Source organism: Triturus cristatus, chromosome 2_2 (assembly GCF_964204655.1).
Source record: "Triturus cristatus chromosome 2_2, aTriCri1.1, whole genome shotgun sequence".
Taxonomy (NCBI): domain Eukaryota; kingdom Metazoa; phylum Chordata; class Amphibia; order Caudata; family Salamandridae; genus Triturus; species Triturus cristatus.
This window is the reverse complement of record NC_140582.1, coordinates 1266621718-1266637611: the sequence shown is the minus strand read 5'-3', so window position 1 is coordinate 1266637611 and position 15894 is coordinate 1266621718. Positions and strand designations below refer to the sequence as shown.

At 51.0% G+C, this 15894-nt stretch overlaps 1 protein-coding gene across 2 annotated transcripts in view; it reads left to right on the top strand.

The window, feature by feature from the left end:
- The window catches only part of LOC146863563 (CD5 antigen-like), a 654574-nt gene that overhangs the window by 188638 nt on the left and 450042 nt on the right, over positions 1-15894 (top strand). The window lies entirely within an intron of this gene.

Genomic DNA, 15894 nt, shown 5'->3' with positions numbered 1-15894 from the left:
AGGTTTTATGAAGGTGGGATGTCGTTGGTGTTGGAGCTGGCTTTGGAGAGTTCCTTCTCGATGTTGAAGAGCTCTTTGCTGTTGTGTGCATTGTTGTCTAGGTAGTCTTTTGAAGGATGTCCTTTTGGCGGATCTGATAAGGTGGTGGTGTCTGCGAGTGGCGTTCTTGTGGGCTGTGTAGCTTTCCAGTGTTCGTTCATGGTTCATAGCTCAACTAACTATAACGGGCGAATTTCTCTGGTTTTATAAGTCAAATGTCCAGCTAACTATAACGTCGATGAAACCTATGTTTTTTTCAGTGAATTTCTAAGGTTTTTTAAATAGAGAGAGGTAGAGAGTAGAGGATGAGTAATAGAGAGCAGAGAGTAGAGAGTGAGTAGTAGAGAGTATTAGAGAGTGTGTAGTAGAGAGTAGTAGAGAGTGGGTAATAGAAAGTGAGTAGTAGAGAGTAGTAGAGAGTAGTAGAGAGTGAGTGTAGAGTGAGTAGTAGAGAGTAGTAGAGAGTGAGTGGTAGAGAGTAGTAGAGAGTGAGTAGTGGAGATTGAGTAGAAGAGAGTGAGTAGTAGAGAGTAGTAGAGAGTGAGTAGTAGAGAGTGAGTAGCAGAGAGAGAGTAGTAGAGAGTAGCAGAGAGTGAGTAGTAGAGTGAGTAGTAGAGAGTAGTAGAGAGAGTATAGTAGAGAGTGAGTAGTAGAGAGTAGTAGAGAGTGAGTAGTAAAGAGTGAGTAGTAGAGAGTGAGTAGTAGAGTGAATAGTAGAGTGAGTAGTAGAGAGTAGTAGAGAGTAGTAGAGAGAGAGTAGTAGAGAGAGAGTATTAGAGAGTGGGTAATAGAGAGTAGCAGAGCGTGAGTAGTAGAAAGGGAGTGATAGGGAGTAGTAGAGTAGTAGAGAGTGAGTAGTAGAGAGTAGTAGAGAGTGAGTAGTAAAGAGTGAGTAGTAGAGAGTGAGTAGTAGAGTGAGTAGTAGACTGAGTAGTAGAGAGTAGTAGAGAGAGAGTAGTAGAGAGTGAGTAGTAGAGAGAGAGTATTAGAGAGTGGGTAATAGAGACTAGTAGAGCGTGAGTAATAGAGAGTGAGTAGTAGAGAGAGAGTAGTAGAGAGTAGTAGAGCAGTAGAGCGTGAGTAGTAGAGAGTAGTATAGAGTGAGTAGTTGAGAGTGAGTAGTAGAGAGAGAGAGTAGTAGAGAGTGAGTAGTAGAGAGTAGTAGAGAGTGAGTAGTAGAGTGAGTACTAGAGAGTAGCAGAGAGCGATTAGTAGAGAACAAGTAGTAGAGAGTGTGTAGTAGAGAGTGAGTAGTAGAGAGTAGTAGAGAGTGAGTAGTAGAGAGAGTAGTAGATAGTGAGAAGAAAAGCGAGTAAGAGAGAGAAGCAGAGTTGTAGAGAGTGAGTAGTAGAGTGAGTTATAGAGAGTAGTTGAGAGCGAGTAGTAGAGAGTGAGTAGTGGATAGTGAGCAGTAGAGAGTAGTAGAGAGTGAGTAGTAGAGAGTGAATAGTAGAGAGAAGTAGAGAGTGAGTAGTAGAGAGAGTAGTAGAGAGAGAGTAGTAGAGAGTGAGTAGTAGAGAGTAGTAGAGTGACTAGTAGAGTGTGAGTAGTAGAGCGAGAGTAGTAGAGAGTGAGTAGTTGAGTAGTAGAGAGTGAGTGGTAGAGAGAGTAGTAGAGAGTAGTAGAGTAGTAGACAGTGAGTAGTAGAGAGTAGTAGAGAGCGAGTAGTAGAGAGTGAGTAGTGGAGAGTGAGTAGTAGAGAGTAGTAGAGAGCAAGTAGTAGAGAGTGAGTAGTACAGAGTGAGTAGTACAGAGTGAATAGTAGAGAGTGAATAGTAGAGAGTAGTAGAGTGAGTAGTAGATAGTGAGTAGTAAAGAGAGAGTAGTAGATAGTAGTAGAGAGTGAGTAGTAGAGAGTGAGTGGTAGAGAGTAGTAGAGAGTAGTAGAGTGAGTAGCAGAGAGAAGTAGAGAGTGAGTAGTAGAGAGTGAATAGTAGAGAGAAGTAGTAGAGAGTGAGTAGTAGAGAGTAGTAGCGAGTGAGTAGTAGATAGTGAGTAGTAGTGAGTAGTAGAGAGTAGTAGAGAGTGAGTAGTAGAGAGTTAGTAGTAGAGAGTAGTAGAGAGAGAGTAGTAGAGCGTAGAAGTGAGTGAGTAGTAGGGTAGTACAGAGTGAGTGGTGGAGTGTAGGAGAGTAGTAGAGGGAGTAGTAGAGAGTAGTAGAGAGTGAATAGTAGAGAGTAGTAGAGAGTGAGTAGTAGAGAGAGAGTAGTAGAGAGTGAGTAGTAGAGAGTAGTAGAGAGTGAGTAGTAGAGTGAGTAGTAGAGAGTGAGTAATAGAGAGTTGTAGAGTAGTAGAGAGTGAGTAGTAGAGAGTAGTAGAGAGGGAGTAGTAGAGAGTGAGTAGTAGAGAGAGAGTAATAGAGAGTAGTAGATAGTGAGTAGTAGAGTAGTAGAGAGTAGTCAGTCAGTGTCAGTCAGTCAGTCAGTGTCAATCAGTCAGTGTCAGTGCCAGTCAGTCAGTGTCAGTCAGTCAGTCAGTGTCAGTCAATCAGTGTCAGTCAGTGTCAGTCAATCAATGTCAGTCAGTCAGTCAGTCAGTGTCAGTCAATCAGTGTCAGTCAGTGTCAGCCATTCAGTCAGTGTCAGTCAATCAGTGTCAGTCATTGTCAGTCAGTCAGTTTCAGTCAATCAGTGTCAAACAGTGTCAGTGTCAGTCAGTGTCAGTGTCAGTCAATCAGTGTCAGTCAGTGTCAATCATTCAGTGTCAGTCAGTCGGTGTCACTCAGTCAGTGTCAGTCAATCAGTGTCAGTCATTGTCAGTCAGTCAGTTTCAGTCAATCAGTGTTAGACAGTGTCAGTGTCAGTCCGTGTCAGTCAATCAGTGTCAGTCAGTGCCAATCAGTCAGTGTCAGTCAGTCAGTGTCAGTCAGTCAGTGTCAGCTAGAGCAGCTCTGCTGACCTGGTTCTCTGGCTCTAAAGCTGCTCTGCTGACCTGGTTCTCTCTCTCTAAAGCAGCTCTGCTGACCTGGTTTCTCTGGCTCTAAAGCAGCTCTGCTGACCTGGTTCTCTGGCTCTAAAGCAGTTCTGCTGACATGGGGGCATATTTGCAACAGGCAGCGATAATTTTCGCTGACCTTGCATAGCGCATTTTTTTCCATCGCTGGAATATTTCGCCAGGCTAGCGTTGTATTAACAGCGCTTAGCGCCATGGCGATGTATATTCCAGCAATAGCGCTATTTTCCATGGAACATCGCTGGTTTTCCAGCGATGTTCCATGTAAAACGGCAATATGCTTGATGATACGACCATGTGGTTGTATCACATGAATCCACCTCCCATGTTAGGTATGCCTTACTCAGGAATTTAACAGATATTAAATTCCTGCATAAGGCATACTTAACGCAATTAAAATAATCGCTTCCCTGCATTGTAAATATCGCGAAGCGGCCTTCGCGATATTTACCCAAGTTGTTTCCACAGACACGCCTACTTTGCATCTCATTAGCGATGCAAAGTTAGGCGTGCTGGAAACGGGAGCAAAATCAGCAAAACACGCGTTAGCGTGTCTTTGCTGATAAGGCGATAAAATTATCGCCGCTTTTCAGCCGAAAACAGCCACAAAAGCGGCGATAATTTTCTATCGCCGCATTGTTAATATGCCCCATGGTTCTCTGGCTCTAGAGCAGCTCTGCTGACCTGGTTCTCTGGCACTAAAGCAACTCTGCTGACCTGGTTCTATGGCTCTAAAGCAGCTATGCTGACCTGGTCCCTTGGCTCTAAAGCAGCTCTGCTGACCTGGTTCTCTCCCTTAAAAGTAGTTCTGCTGACCTGGTTCTCTCACTCTAAAGCAGCTCTACTGGCCTGGTTTCTCTGCCTCTATAGCAGTTCTGCTGACCTGGTTCTCTGGCTCTAGAGCAGCTCTGCTGACCCGGTTCTTAGGCTCTAGAGCAGCTCTGCTGACCTGGTTCTCTGGCTCTAAAGCAGCTCTGCTGACCTGGTTCTATGGCTCTAAAACAGCTCTGCTGACCTGGTTCTCTGGCTCTAGAGCAGCTCTGCTGACCTGGTTCTCTCCCTCTAAATCATCTCTACTGACCTGGTTCTCTGCCTTTAGAGCAGCTCTGCTGACCTGGTTCTATGGCTCTAAAGCAGCTCTGCTGACCTGGTTCTCTGGCTCTAGAGCAGCTCTGCTGACCTGGTTCTCTGGCTCTAAAGCAGCTCTGCTGACCTGGTTAGCTCCCTCTAAAGCAACTCTGCTGACCTGGTTTCTCTGGCTCTAGAGCAGCTCTGCTGACCTGGTTTCTCTGGCTCTAAAGCAGCTCTGCTGACCTGGTTCTCTCCCTCTAAAAAGCTCTGCTGACCTGGTTATCTGGCTCTAAAGCAGTTCTGCTGACCTGGATCTCTGGCTCTAAAGCAGCTCTGCTGACCTGGTTCTATGGCTCTAAAGCAGCTCTGCTGACCTGCTTCTCTGGCTCTAGAGCAGCTCTGCCGACCTGGTTCTCTCCCTTTAAATCAGCTCTACTGACCTGGTTCTCTGCCTCTAGAGCAGCTCTGCTGACCTGGTTCTATGGCTCTAAAGCAGCTCTGCTGACCTGGTTCTCTGGCTCTAGAGCAGCTCTACTGACCTGGTTCTCTGGCTCTAAAGCAGCTCTGCTGACCTGGTTCACTCCCTCTAAAGCAAGTCTGCTGACCTGGTTTCTCTGGCTCTAGAGCAGCTCTGCTGACCTGGTTTCTCTGGCTCTAAAGCAGCTCTGCTGACCTGGTGCTCTCCCTCTAACAAGCTCTGCTGACCTGGTTCTCTGGCTCTAAAGCATCTCTGCTGACCTGGTTCTCTCCCTCTAAAGCAGCTCTGCTGACCTGGTTTCTCTGGCTCTAGAGCAACTCTGCTGACCTGGTTCTCTGGCTCTTAAGCAGCTCTGCTGACCTGGTTCTCTCCATCTAAAGAAGCTCTGCTGACCTGTTTCTCTGCCTCTAGAGCAGCTCTGCTGACCTGGTTCTCTGGCTCTGAAGCAGCTCTGCTGACCTGGTTCTCTGGCTCTAGAGCAGCTATGCTGACCTGGTCCCTTGGCTCTAAAGCAGCACTGCTGAGCTGGTTCTCTCGCCATAAAGCAGCTCTGCTGACCTGGTTTCTCTGGCTCTACAGCAGCTCTGCTGACCTGGTTCTCTGGCTCTAGAGCAGCTCTGCTGACCTAGATCTTAGGCTCTAGAACAGCTCGGCTGACCTGGTTCTCTGGCTCTACAACAGCTCTGCTGACCTGGTTCTCTGTCTCTAAAGCAGCTCTGCTGACCCGGTTCTATGGCTCTAAAGCAGTTCTGCTGACCTGGTTCTCTGGCTCTAGAGCAGCTATGCTGACCTTGTCCCTTGGCTCTAAAGCAGCTCTGCTGACCTGGTTCTCTCCCTCAAAAGTAGTTCTCCTGACCTGGTTCTCTCACTCTAAAGCAGCTCTACTGGCCTGGTTTCTCTGCCTCTATAGCGGTTCTGCTGACCTGGTTCTCTGGCTCTAGAGCAGCTCTGCTGACCTGGTTCTTAGGCTCTAGAGCAGCTCTGCTGACCTGGTTCTCTGGCTCTAAAGCAGCTCTGCTGACCTGGTTCTATGGCTCTAAAACAGCTCTGCTGACCTGGTTCTCTGGCTCTAGAGCAGCTCTGCTGACCTGGTTCTCTCCCTCTAAATCAGCTCTACTGACCTGGTTCTCTGCCTCTAGAGCAGCTCTGCTGACCTGGTTCTATGGCTCTAAAGCAGCTCTGCTGACCTGGTTATCTGGCTCTAGAGCAGCTGTGCTGACCAGGTTCTTAGGCTCTAGAGCAGCTCTGCTGACCTGGTTCTCTGGCTCTAAAGCAGCTTTGCTGACCTGGTTCTATGGCTCTAAAACAGCTCTGCTGACCTGGTTCTTTGGCTCTAGAGCAGCTCTGCTGACCTGGTTCTCTCCCACTAAATCATCTCTACTGACCTGGTTCTCTGCCTCTAGAGCAGCTCTGCTGACCTGGTTCTAAGGCTCTAAAGCAGTTCTGCTTACCTGGTTCTCTGGCTCTAAAGCAGCTTTGCTGACCTGGTTCTATGGCTCTAAAACAGCTCTGCTGACCTGGTTCTCTGGCTCTAGAGCAGCTCTGCTGACCTGGTTCTCTCCCACTAAATCATCTCTACTGACCTGGTTCTCTGCCTCTACAACAGCTCTGCTGACCTGGTTCTCTGGCTCTAAAGCAGCTCTGCTGACCCGGTTCTATGGCTCTAAAGCAGTTCTGCTGACCTGGTTCTCTGGCTCTAGAGCAGCTATGCTGACCTGGTCCCTTAGCTCTAAAGCAGCTCTGCTGACCTGGTTCTCTCCCTCAAAAGTAGTTCTGCTGACCTGGTTCTCTCACTCTAAAGCAGCTCTACTGGCCTGGTTTCTCTGCCTCTATAGCGGTTCTGCTGACCTCGTTCTCTGGCTCTAGAGCAGCTGTGCTGACCAGGTTCTTAGGCTCTAGAGCAGCTCTGCTGACCTGGTTCTCTGGCTCTAAAGCAGCTTTGCTGACCTGGTTCTATGGCTCTAAAACAGCTCTGCTGACCTGGTTCTCTGGCTCTAGAGCAGCTCTGCTGACCTGGTTCTCTCCCACTAAATCATCTCTACTGACCTGGTTCTCTGCCTCTAGAGCAGCTCTGCTGACCTGGTTCTATGGCTCTAAAGCAGTTCTGCTTACCTGGTTCTCTGGCTCTAGAGCAGCTCTGCTGACCTGGTTCTCTGGCTCTAAAGCAGCTCTGCTGACCTGGTTCACTCCCTCTAAAGCAACTCTGCTGACCTGGTTTCTCGGCTCTAGAGCAGCTCTGCTGGCCTGGTTCTCTGGCTCTAAAGCAGTTCTGCTGACCTGGTTCTCTCCCTCTAAAGCAGCTCTGCTGACCTGGTTTCTCTGGCTCTACAGCAGCTCTGCTGACCTGGTTCTCTGGCTCTAGAGCAGCTCTGCTGACCTAGTTCTTAGGCTCTAGAGCAGCTCTGCTGACCTGGTTCTCTGGCTCTACAACAGCTCTGCTGACCTGGTTCTCTGGCACTAAAGCAGCTCTGCTGACCCGGTTCTATGGCTCTAAAACAGTTCTGCTGACCTGGTTCTCTGGCTCTAGAGCAGCTATGCTGACCTGGTCCCTTGGCTCTAAAGCAGCTCTGCTGACCTGGTTCTCTCCCTCTAAAGCAGCTCTGCTGACCTGGTTTCTCTGGCTCTACAGCAGCTCTGCTGACCTGGTTCTCTGGCTCTAGATCAGCTCTGCTGACCTAGTTCTTAGGCTCTAGAACAGCTCGGCTGACCTGGTTCTCTGGCTCTACAACAGCTCTGCTGACCTGGTTCTCTGGCTCTAAAGCAGCTCTGCTGACTAGGCCTGGGCGGTAAATTCCGTTCCGTTCGCGGAATTTGCGGAATTTGGGTAATTTCGCGTTCTGCGGAGACCGCGAAATTGGTCAAAATTCCGCTTTCCGCGACTTTGCGCAATTTTTGCTTGTTCGCGTTCTCAAAATGCGTGTTCGCAAGATATTTCTCCCCGAGCACGCAAACAGCGATTGTGAACAGGAAAAAAGCATCGCGAACAAGCAATTCCGCGTGTTCGCGGAATTTCTGCGTGTTCGCGGAGATTTTTTACCGTTTCGCGGAGATTTGCGTAACGCGATTACGCGAATTCCGCCCACCCCTACTGCTGACCCGGTTCTATGGCTCTAAAGCAGTTCTGCTGACCTGGTTCTCTGGCTCTAGAGCAGCTATGCTGACCTGGTCCCTTGGCTCTAAAGCAGCTCTGCTGACCTGGTTCTCTCCCTTAAAAGTAGTTCTGCTGACCTGGTTCTCTCACTCTAAAGCAGCTCTACTGGCCTGGTTTCTCTGCCTCTATAGCAGTTCTGCTGACCTGGTTCTCTGGCTCTAGAGCAGCTCTGCTGACCCGGTTCTTAGGCTCTAGAGCAGCTCTGCTGACCTGGTTCTCTGGCTCTAAAGCAGCTCTGCTGACCTGGTTCTATGGCTCTAAAACATCTCTGCTGACCTGGTTCTCTGGCTCTAGAGCAGCTCTGCTGACCTGGTTCTCTCCCTCTAAATCATCTCTACTGACCTGGTTCTCTGCCTCTAGAGCAGCTCTGCTGACCTGGTTCTATGGCTCTAAAGCAGCTCTGCTGACCTGGTTCTCTGGCTCTAGAGCAGCTCTGCTGAGCTGGTTCTCTGGCTCTAAAGCAGCTCTGCTGACCTGGTTAGCTCCCTCTAAAGCAACTCTGCTGACCTGGTTTCTCTGGCTCTAGAGCAGCTCTGCTGACCTGGTTTCTCTGGCTCTAAAGCAGCTCTGCTGACCTGGTTCTCTCCCTCTAAAAAGCTCTGCTGACCTGGTTATCTGGCTCTAAAGCAGTTCTGCTGACCTGGATCTCTGGCTCTAAAGCAGCTCTGCTGACCTGGTTCTATGGCTCTAAAGCAGCTCTGCTGACCTGCTTCTCTGGCTCTAGAGCAGCTCTGCCGACCTGGTTCTCTCCCTTTAAATCAGCTCTACTGACCTGGTTCTCTGCCTCTAGAGCAGCTCTGCTGACCTGGTTCTATGGCTCTAAAGCAGCTCTGCTGACCTGGTTCTCTGGCTCTAGAGCAGCTCTACTGACCTGGTTCTCTGGCTCTAAAGCAGCTCTGCTGACCTGGTTCACTCCCTCTAAAGCAAGTCTGCTGACCTGGTTTCTCTGGCTCTAGAGCAGCTCTGCTGACCTGGTTTCTCTGGCTCTAAAGCAGCTCTGCTGACCTGGTGCTCTCCCTCTAACAAGCTCTGCTGACCTGGTTCTCTGGCTCTAAAGCATCTCTGCTGACCTGGTTCTCTCCCTCTAAAGCAGCTCTGCTGACCTGGTTTCTCTGGCTCTAGAGCAACTCTGCTGACCTGGTTCTCTGGCTCTTAAGCAGCTCTGCTGACCTGGTTCTCTCCATCTAAAGAAGCTCTGCTGACCTGTTTCTCTGCCTCTAGAGCAGCTCTGCTGACCTGGTTCTCTGGCTCTGAAGCAGCTCTGCTGACCTGGTTCTCTGGCTCTAGAGCAGCTATGCTGACCTGGTCCCTTGGCTCTAAAGCAGCACTGCTGAGCTGGTTCTCTCGCCATAAAGCAGCTTTGCTGACCTGGTTTCTCTGGCTCTACAGCAGCTCTGCTGACCTGGTTCTCTGGCTCTAGAGCAGCTCTGCTGACCTAGTTCTTAGGCTCTAGAACAGCTCGGCTGACCTGGTTCTCTGGCTCTACAACAGCTCTGCTGACCTGGTTCTCTGTCTCTAAAGCAGCTCTGCTGACCCGGTTCTATGGCTCTAAAGCAGTTCTGCTGACCTGGTTCTCTGGCTCTAGAGCAGCTATGCTGACCTGGTCCCTTGGCTCTAAAGCAGCTCTGCTGACCTGGTTCTCTCCCTCAAAAGTAGTTCTCCTGACCTGGTTTTCTCACTCTAAAGCAGCTCTACTGGCCTGGTTTCTCTGCCTCTATAGCGGTTCTGCTGACCTGGTTCTCTGGCTCTAGAGCAGCTCTGCTGACCCGGTTCTTAGGCTCTAGAGCAGCTCTGCTGACCTGGTTCTCTGGCTCTAAAGCAGCTCTGCTGACCTGGTTCTATGGCTCTAAAACAGCTCTGCTGACCTGGTTCTCTGGCTCTAGAGCAGCTCTGCTGACCTGGTTCTCTCCCTCTAAATCAGCTCTACTGACCTGGTTCTCTGCCTCTAGAGCAGCTCTGCTGACCTGGTTCTATGGCTCTAAAGCAGCTCTGCTGACCTGGTTATCTGGCTCTAGAGCAGCTGTGCTGACCAGGTTCTTAGGCTCTAGAGTAGCTCTGCTGACCTGGTTCTCTGGCTCTAAAGCAGCTTTGCTGACCTGGTTCTATGGCTCTAAAACAGCTCTGCTGACCTGGTTCTCTGGCTCTAGAGCAGCTCTGCTGACCTGGTTCTCTCCCTTTAAATCAGCTCTACTGACCTGGTTCTCTGCCTCTAGAGCAGCTCTGCTGACCTGGTTCTATGGCTCTAAAGCAGCTCTGCTGACCTGGTTCTCTGGCTCTAGAGCATCTCTACTGACCTGGTTCTCTGGCTCTAAAGCAGCTCTGCTGACCTGGTTCACTCCCTCTAAAGCAAGTCTGCTGACCTGGTTTCTCTGGCTCTAGAGCAGCTCTGCTGACCTGGTTTCTCTGGCTCTAAAGCAGCTCTGCTGACCTGGTGCTCTCCCTCTAACAAGCTCTGCTGACCTGGTTCTCTGGCTCTAAAGCATCTCTGCTGACCTGGTTCTCTCCCTCTAAAGCAGCTCTGCTGACCTGGTTTCTCTGGCTCTAGAGCAACTCTGCTGACCTGGTTCTCTGGCTCTTAAGCAGCTCTGCTGACCTGGTTCTCTCCATCTAAAGAAGCTCTACTGACCTGTTTCTCTGCCTCTAGAGCAGCTCTGCTGACCTGGTTCTCTGGCTCTGAAGCAGCTCTGCTGACCTGGTTCTCTGGCTCTAGAGCAGCTATGCTGACCTGGTCCCTTGGCTCTAAAGCAGCACTGCTGAGCTGGTTCTCTCGCCATAAAGCAGCTCTGCTGACCTGGTTTCTCTGGCTCTACAGCAGCTCTGCTGACCTGGTTCTCTGGCTCTAGAGCAGCTCTGCTGACCTAGTTCTTAGGCTCTAGAACAGCTCGGCTGACCTGGTTCTCTGGCTCTACAACAGCTCTGCTGACCTGGTTCTCTGTCTCTAAAGCAGCTCTGCTGACCCGGTTCTATGGCTCTAAAGCAGTTCTGCTGACCTGGTTCTCTGGCTCTAGAGCAGCTATGCTGACCTGGTCCCTTGGCTCTAAAGCAGCTCTGCTGACCTGGTTCTCTCCCTCAAAAGTAGTTCTCCTGACCTGGTTCTCTCACTCTAAAGCAGCTCTACTGGCCTGGTTTCTCTGCCTCTATAGCGATTCTGCTGACCTGGTTCTCTGGCTCTAGAGCAGCTCTGCTGACCCGGTTCTTAGGCTCTAGAGCAGCTCTGCTGACCTGGTTCTCTGGCTCTAAAGCAGCTCTGCTGACCTGGTTCTATGGCTCTAAAACATCTCTGCTGACCTGGTTCTCTGGCTCTAGAGCAGCTCTGCTGACCTGGTTCTCTCCCTCTAAATCATCTCTACTGACCTGGTTCTCTGCCTCTAGAGCAGCTCTGCTGACCTGGTTCTATGGCTCTAAAGCAGCTCTGCTGACCTGGTTCTCTGGCTCTAGAGCAGCTCTGCTGAGCTGGTTCTCTGGCTCTAAAGCAGCTCTGCTGACCTGGTTAGCTCCCTCTAAAGCAACTCTGCTGACCTGGTTTCTCTGGCTCTAGAGCAGCTCTGCTGACCTGGTTTCTCTGGCTCTAAAGCAGCTCTGCTGACCTGGTTCTCTCCCTCTAAAAAGCTCTGCTGACCTGGTTATCTGGCTCTAAAGCAGTTCTGCTGACCTGGATCTCTGGCTCTAAAGCAGCTCTGCTGACCTGGTTCTATGGCTCTAAAGCAGCTCTGCTGACCTGCTTCTCTGGCTCTAGAGCAGCTCTGCCGACCTGGTTCTCTCCCTTTAAATCAGCTCTACTGACCTGGTTCTCTGCCTCTAGAGCAGCTCTGCTGACCTGGTTCTATGGCTCTAAAGCAGCTCTGCTGACCTGGTTCTCTGGCTCTAGAGCAGCTCTACTGACCTGGTTCTCTGGCTCTAAAGCAGCTCTGCTGACCTGGTTCACTCCCTCTAAAGCAAGTCTGCTGACCTGGTTTCTCTGGCTCTAGAGCAGCTCTGCTGACCTGGTTTCTCTGGCTCTAAAGCAGCTCTGCTGACCTGGTGCTCTCCCTCTAACAAGCTCTGCTGACCTGGTTCTCTGGCTCTAAAGCATCTCTGCTGACCTGGTTCTCTCCCTCTAAAGCAGCTCTGCTGACCTGGTTTCTCTGGCTCTAGAGCAACTCTGCTGACCTGGTTCTCTGGCTCTTAAGCAGCTCTGCTGACCTGGTTCTCTCCATCTAAAGAAGCTCTGCTGACCTGTTTCTCTGCCTCTAGAGCAGCTCTGCTGACCTGGTTCTCTGGCTCTGAAGCAGCTCTGCTGACCTGGTTCTCTGGCTCTAGAGCAGCTATGCTGACCTGGTCCCTTGGCTCTAAAGCAGCACTGCTGAGCTGGTTCTCTCGCCATAAAGCAGCTTTGCTGACCTGGTTTCTCTGGCTCTACAGCAGCTCTGCTGACCTGGTTCTCTGGCTCTAGAGCAGCTCTGCTGACCTAGTTCTTAGGCTCTAGAACAGCTCGGCTGACCTGGTTCTCTGGCTCTACAACAGCTCTGCTGACCTGGTTCTCTGTCTCTAAAGCAGCTCTGCTGACCCGGTTCTATGGCTCTAAAGCAGTTCTGCTGACCTGGTTCTCTGGCTCTAGAGCAGCTATGCTGACCTGGTCCCTTGGCTCTAAAGCAGCTCTGCTGACCTGGTTCTCTCCCTCAAAAGTAGTTCTCCTGACCTGGTTTTCTCACTCTAAAGCAGCTCTACTGGCCTGGTTTCTCTGCCTCTATAGCGGTTCTGCTGACCTGGTTCTCTGGCTCTAGAGCAGCTCTGCTGACCCGGTTCTTAGGCTCTAGAGCAGCTCTGCTGACCTGGTTCTCTGGCTCTAAAGCAGCTCTGCTGACCTGGTTCTATGGCTCTAAAACAGCTCTGCTGACCTGGTTCTCTGGCTCTAGAGCAGCTCTGCTGACCTGGTTCTCTCCCTCTAAATCAGCTCTACTGACCTGGTTCTCTGCCTCTAGAGCAGCTCTGCTGACCTGGTTCTATGGCTCTAAAGCAGCTCTGCTGACCTGGTTATCTGGCTCTAGAGCAGCTGTGCTGACCAGGTTCTTAGGCTCTAGAGTAGCTCTGCTGACCTGGTTCTCTGGCTCTAAAGCAGCTTTGCTGACCTGGTTCTATGGCTCTAAAACAGCTCTGCTGACCTGGTTCTCTGGCTCTAGAGCAGCTCTGCTGACCTGGTTCTCTCCCTTTAAATCAGCTCTACTGACCTGGTTCTCTGCCTCTAGAGCAGCTCTGCTGACCTGGTTCTATGGCTCTAAAGCAGCTCTGCTGACCTGGTTCTCTGGCTCTAGAGCATCTCTACTGACCTGGTTCTCTGGCTCTAAAGCAGCTCTGCTGACCTGGTTCACTCCCTCTAAAGCAAGTCTGCTGACCTGGTTTCTCTGGCTCTAGAGCAGCTCTGCTGACCTGGTTTCTCTGGCTCTAAAGCAGCTCTGCTGACCTGGTGCTCTCCCTCTAACAAGCTCTGCTGACCTGGTTCTCTGGCTCTAAAGCATCTCTGCTGACCTGGTTCTCTCCCTCTAAAGCAGCTCTGCTGACCTGGTTTCTCTGGCTCTAGAGCAACTCTGCTGACCTGGTTCTCTGGCTCTTAAGCAGCTCTGCTGACCTGGTTCTCTCCATCTAAAGAAGCTCTACTGACCTGTTTCTCTGCCTCTAGAGCAGCTCTGCTGACCTGGTTCTCTGGCTCTGAAGCAGCTCTGCTGACCTGGTTCTCTGGCTCTAGAGCAGCTATGCTGACCTGGTCCCTTGGCTCTAAAGCAGCACTGCTGAGCTGGTTCTCTCGCCATAAAGCAGCTCTGCTGACCTGGTTTCTCTGGCTCTACAGCAGCTCTGCTGACCTGGTTCTCTGGCTCTAGAGCAGCTCTGCTGACCTAGTTCTTAGGCTCTAGAACAGCTCGGCTGACCTGGTTCTCTGGCTCTACAACAGCTCTGCTGACCTGGTTCTCTGTCTCTAAAGCAGCTCTGCTGACCCGGTTCTATGGCTCTAAAGCAGTTCTGCTGACCTGGTTCTCTGGCTCTAGAGCAGCTATGCTGACCTGGTCCCTTGGCTCTAAAGCAGCTCTGCTGACCTGGTTCTCTCCCTCAAAAGTAGTTCTCCTGACCTGGTTCTCTCACTCTAAAGCAGCTCTACTGGCCTGGTTTCTCTGCCTCTATAGCGATTCTGCTGACCTGGTTCTCTGGCTCTAGAGCAGCTCTGCTGACCCGGTTCTTAGGCTCTAGAGCAGCTCTGCTGACCTGGTTCTCTGGCTCTAAAGCAGCTCTGCTGACCTGGTTCTATGGCTCTAAAACAGCTCTGCTGACCTGGTTCTCTGGCTCTAGAGCAGCTCTGCTGACCTGGTTCTCTCCCTCTAAATCAGCTCTACTGACCTGGTTCTCTGCCTCTAGAGCAGCTCTGCTGACCTGGTTCTATGGCTCTAAAGCAGCTCTGCTGACCTGGTTATCTGGCTCTAGAGCAGCTGTGCTGACCAGGTTCTTAGGCTCTAGAGCAGCTCTGCTGACCTGGTTCTCTGGCTCTAAAGCAGCTTTGCTGACCTGGTTCTATGGCTCTAAAACAGCTCTGCTGACCTGGTTCTCTGGCTCTAGAGCAGCTCTGCTGACCTGGTTCTCTCCCACTAAATCATCTCTACTGACCTGGTTCTCTGCCTCTAGAGCAGCTCTGCTGACCTGGTTCTATGGCTCTAAAGCAGTTCTGCTTACCTGGTTCTCTGGCTCTAGAGCAGCTCTGCTGACCTGGTTCTCTGGCTCTAAAGCAGCTCTGCTGACCTGGTTCACTCCCTCTAAACCAACTCTGCTCACCTGGTTTCTCGGCTCTAGAGCAGCTCTGCTGGCCTGGTTCTCTGGCTCTAAAGCAGTTCTGCTGACCTGGTTCTCTCCCTCTAAAGCAGCTCTGCTGACCTGGTTTCTCTGCCTCTAAAGCAGCTCTGCTGACCTGGGTTCTCTGGCTCTAGAGCAGCTCTGCTGACCTAGTTCTTAGGCTCTAGAGCAGCTCTGCTGACCTGGTTCTCTGGCTCTACAACAGCTCTGCTGACCTGGTTCTCTGGCTCTAAAGCAGCTCTGCTGACCCGGTTCTATGGCTCTAAAAAAGTTCTGCTGACCTGGTTCTCTGGCTCTAGAGCAGCTATGCTGACCTGGTCCCTTGGCTCTAAAGCAGCTCTGCTGACCTGGTTCTCTCCCTCTAAAGCAGCTCTGCTGACCTGGTTTCTCTGGCTCTACAGCAGCTCTGCTGACCTGGTTCTCTGGCTCTAGAGCAGCTCTGCTGACCTAGTTCTTAGGCTCTAGAACAGCTCGGCTGACCTGGTTCTCTGGCTCTACAACAGCTCTGCTGACCTGGTTCTCTGGCTCTAAAGCAGCTCTGCTGACTAGGCCTGGGCGGTAAATTCCGTTCCGTTCACGGAATTTGCGGAATTTGGGTAATTTCGCGTTCTGCGGAGACCTCGAAATTGGTCAAAATTCCGCTTTCCGCGACTTCGCGAAATTTTTGCTTGTTCGCGTTCTCAAAATGCGTGTTCGCGAGATATTTCTCCCCGAGCACGTAAACAGCGATTGTGAACAGGAAAAAAGCATCGCGAACAAGCAATTCCGCGTGTTCGCGGAATTTCTGCGTGTTCGCGGAGATTTTTTACCGTTTCGCGGAGATTTGCGTAACGCGATTACGCGAATTCCGCCCACCCCTACTGCTGACCCGGTTCTATGGCTCTAGAGCAACTCTGCTGACCTGGTTCTCTGGCTCTTAAGCAGCTCTGCTGACCTGGTTCTCTCCATCTAAAGAAGCTCTACTGACCTGTTTCTCTGCCTCTAGAGCAGCTCTGCTGACCTGGTTCTCTGGCTCTGAAGCAGCTCTGCTGACCTGGTTCTCTGGCTCTAGAGCAGCTATGCTGACCTGGTCCCTTGGCTCTAAAGCAGCACTGCTGAGCTGGTTCTCTCGCCATAAAGCAGCTCTGCTGACCTGGTTTCTCTGGCTCTACAGCAGCTCTGCTGACCTGGTTCTCTGGCTCTAGAGCAGCTCTGCTGACCTAGTTCTTAGGCTCTAGAACAGCTCGGCTGACCTGGTTCTCTGGCTCTACAACAGCTCTGCTGACCTGGTTCTCTGTCTCTAAAGCAGCTCTGCTGACCCGGTTCTATGGCTCTAAAGCAGTTCTGCTGACCTGGTTCTCTGGCTCTAGAGCAGCTATGCTGACCTGGTCCCTTGGCTCTAAAGCAGCTC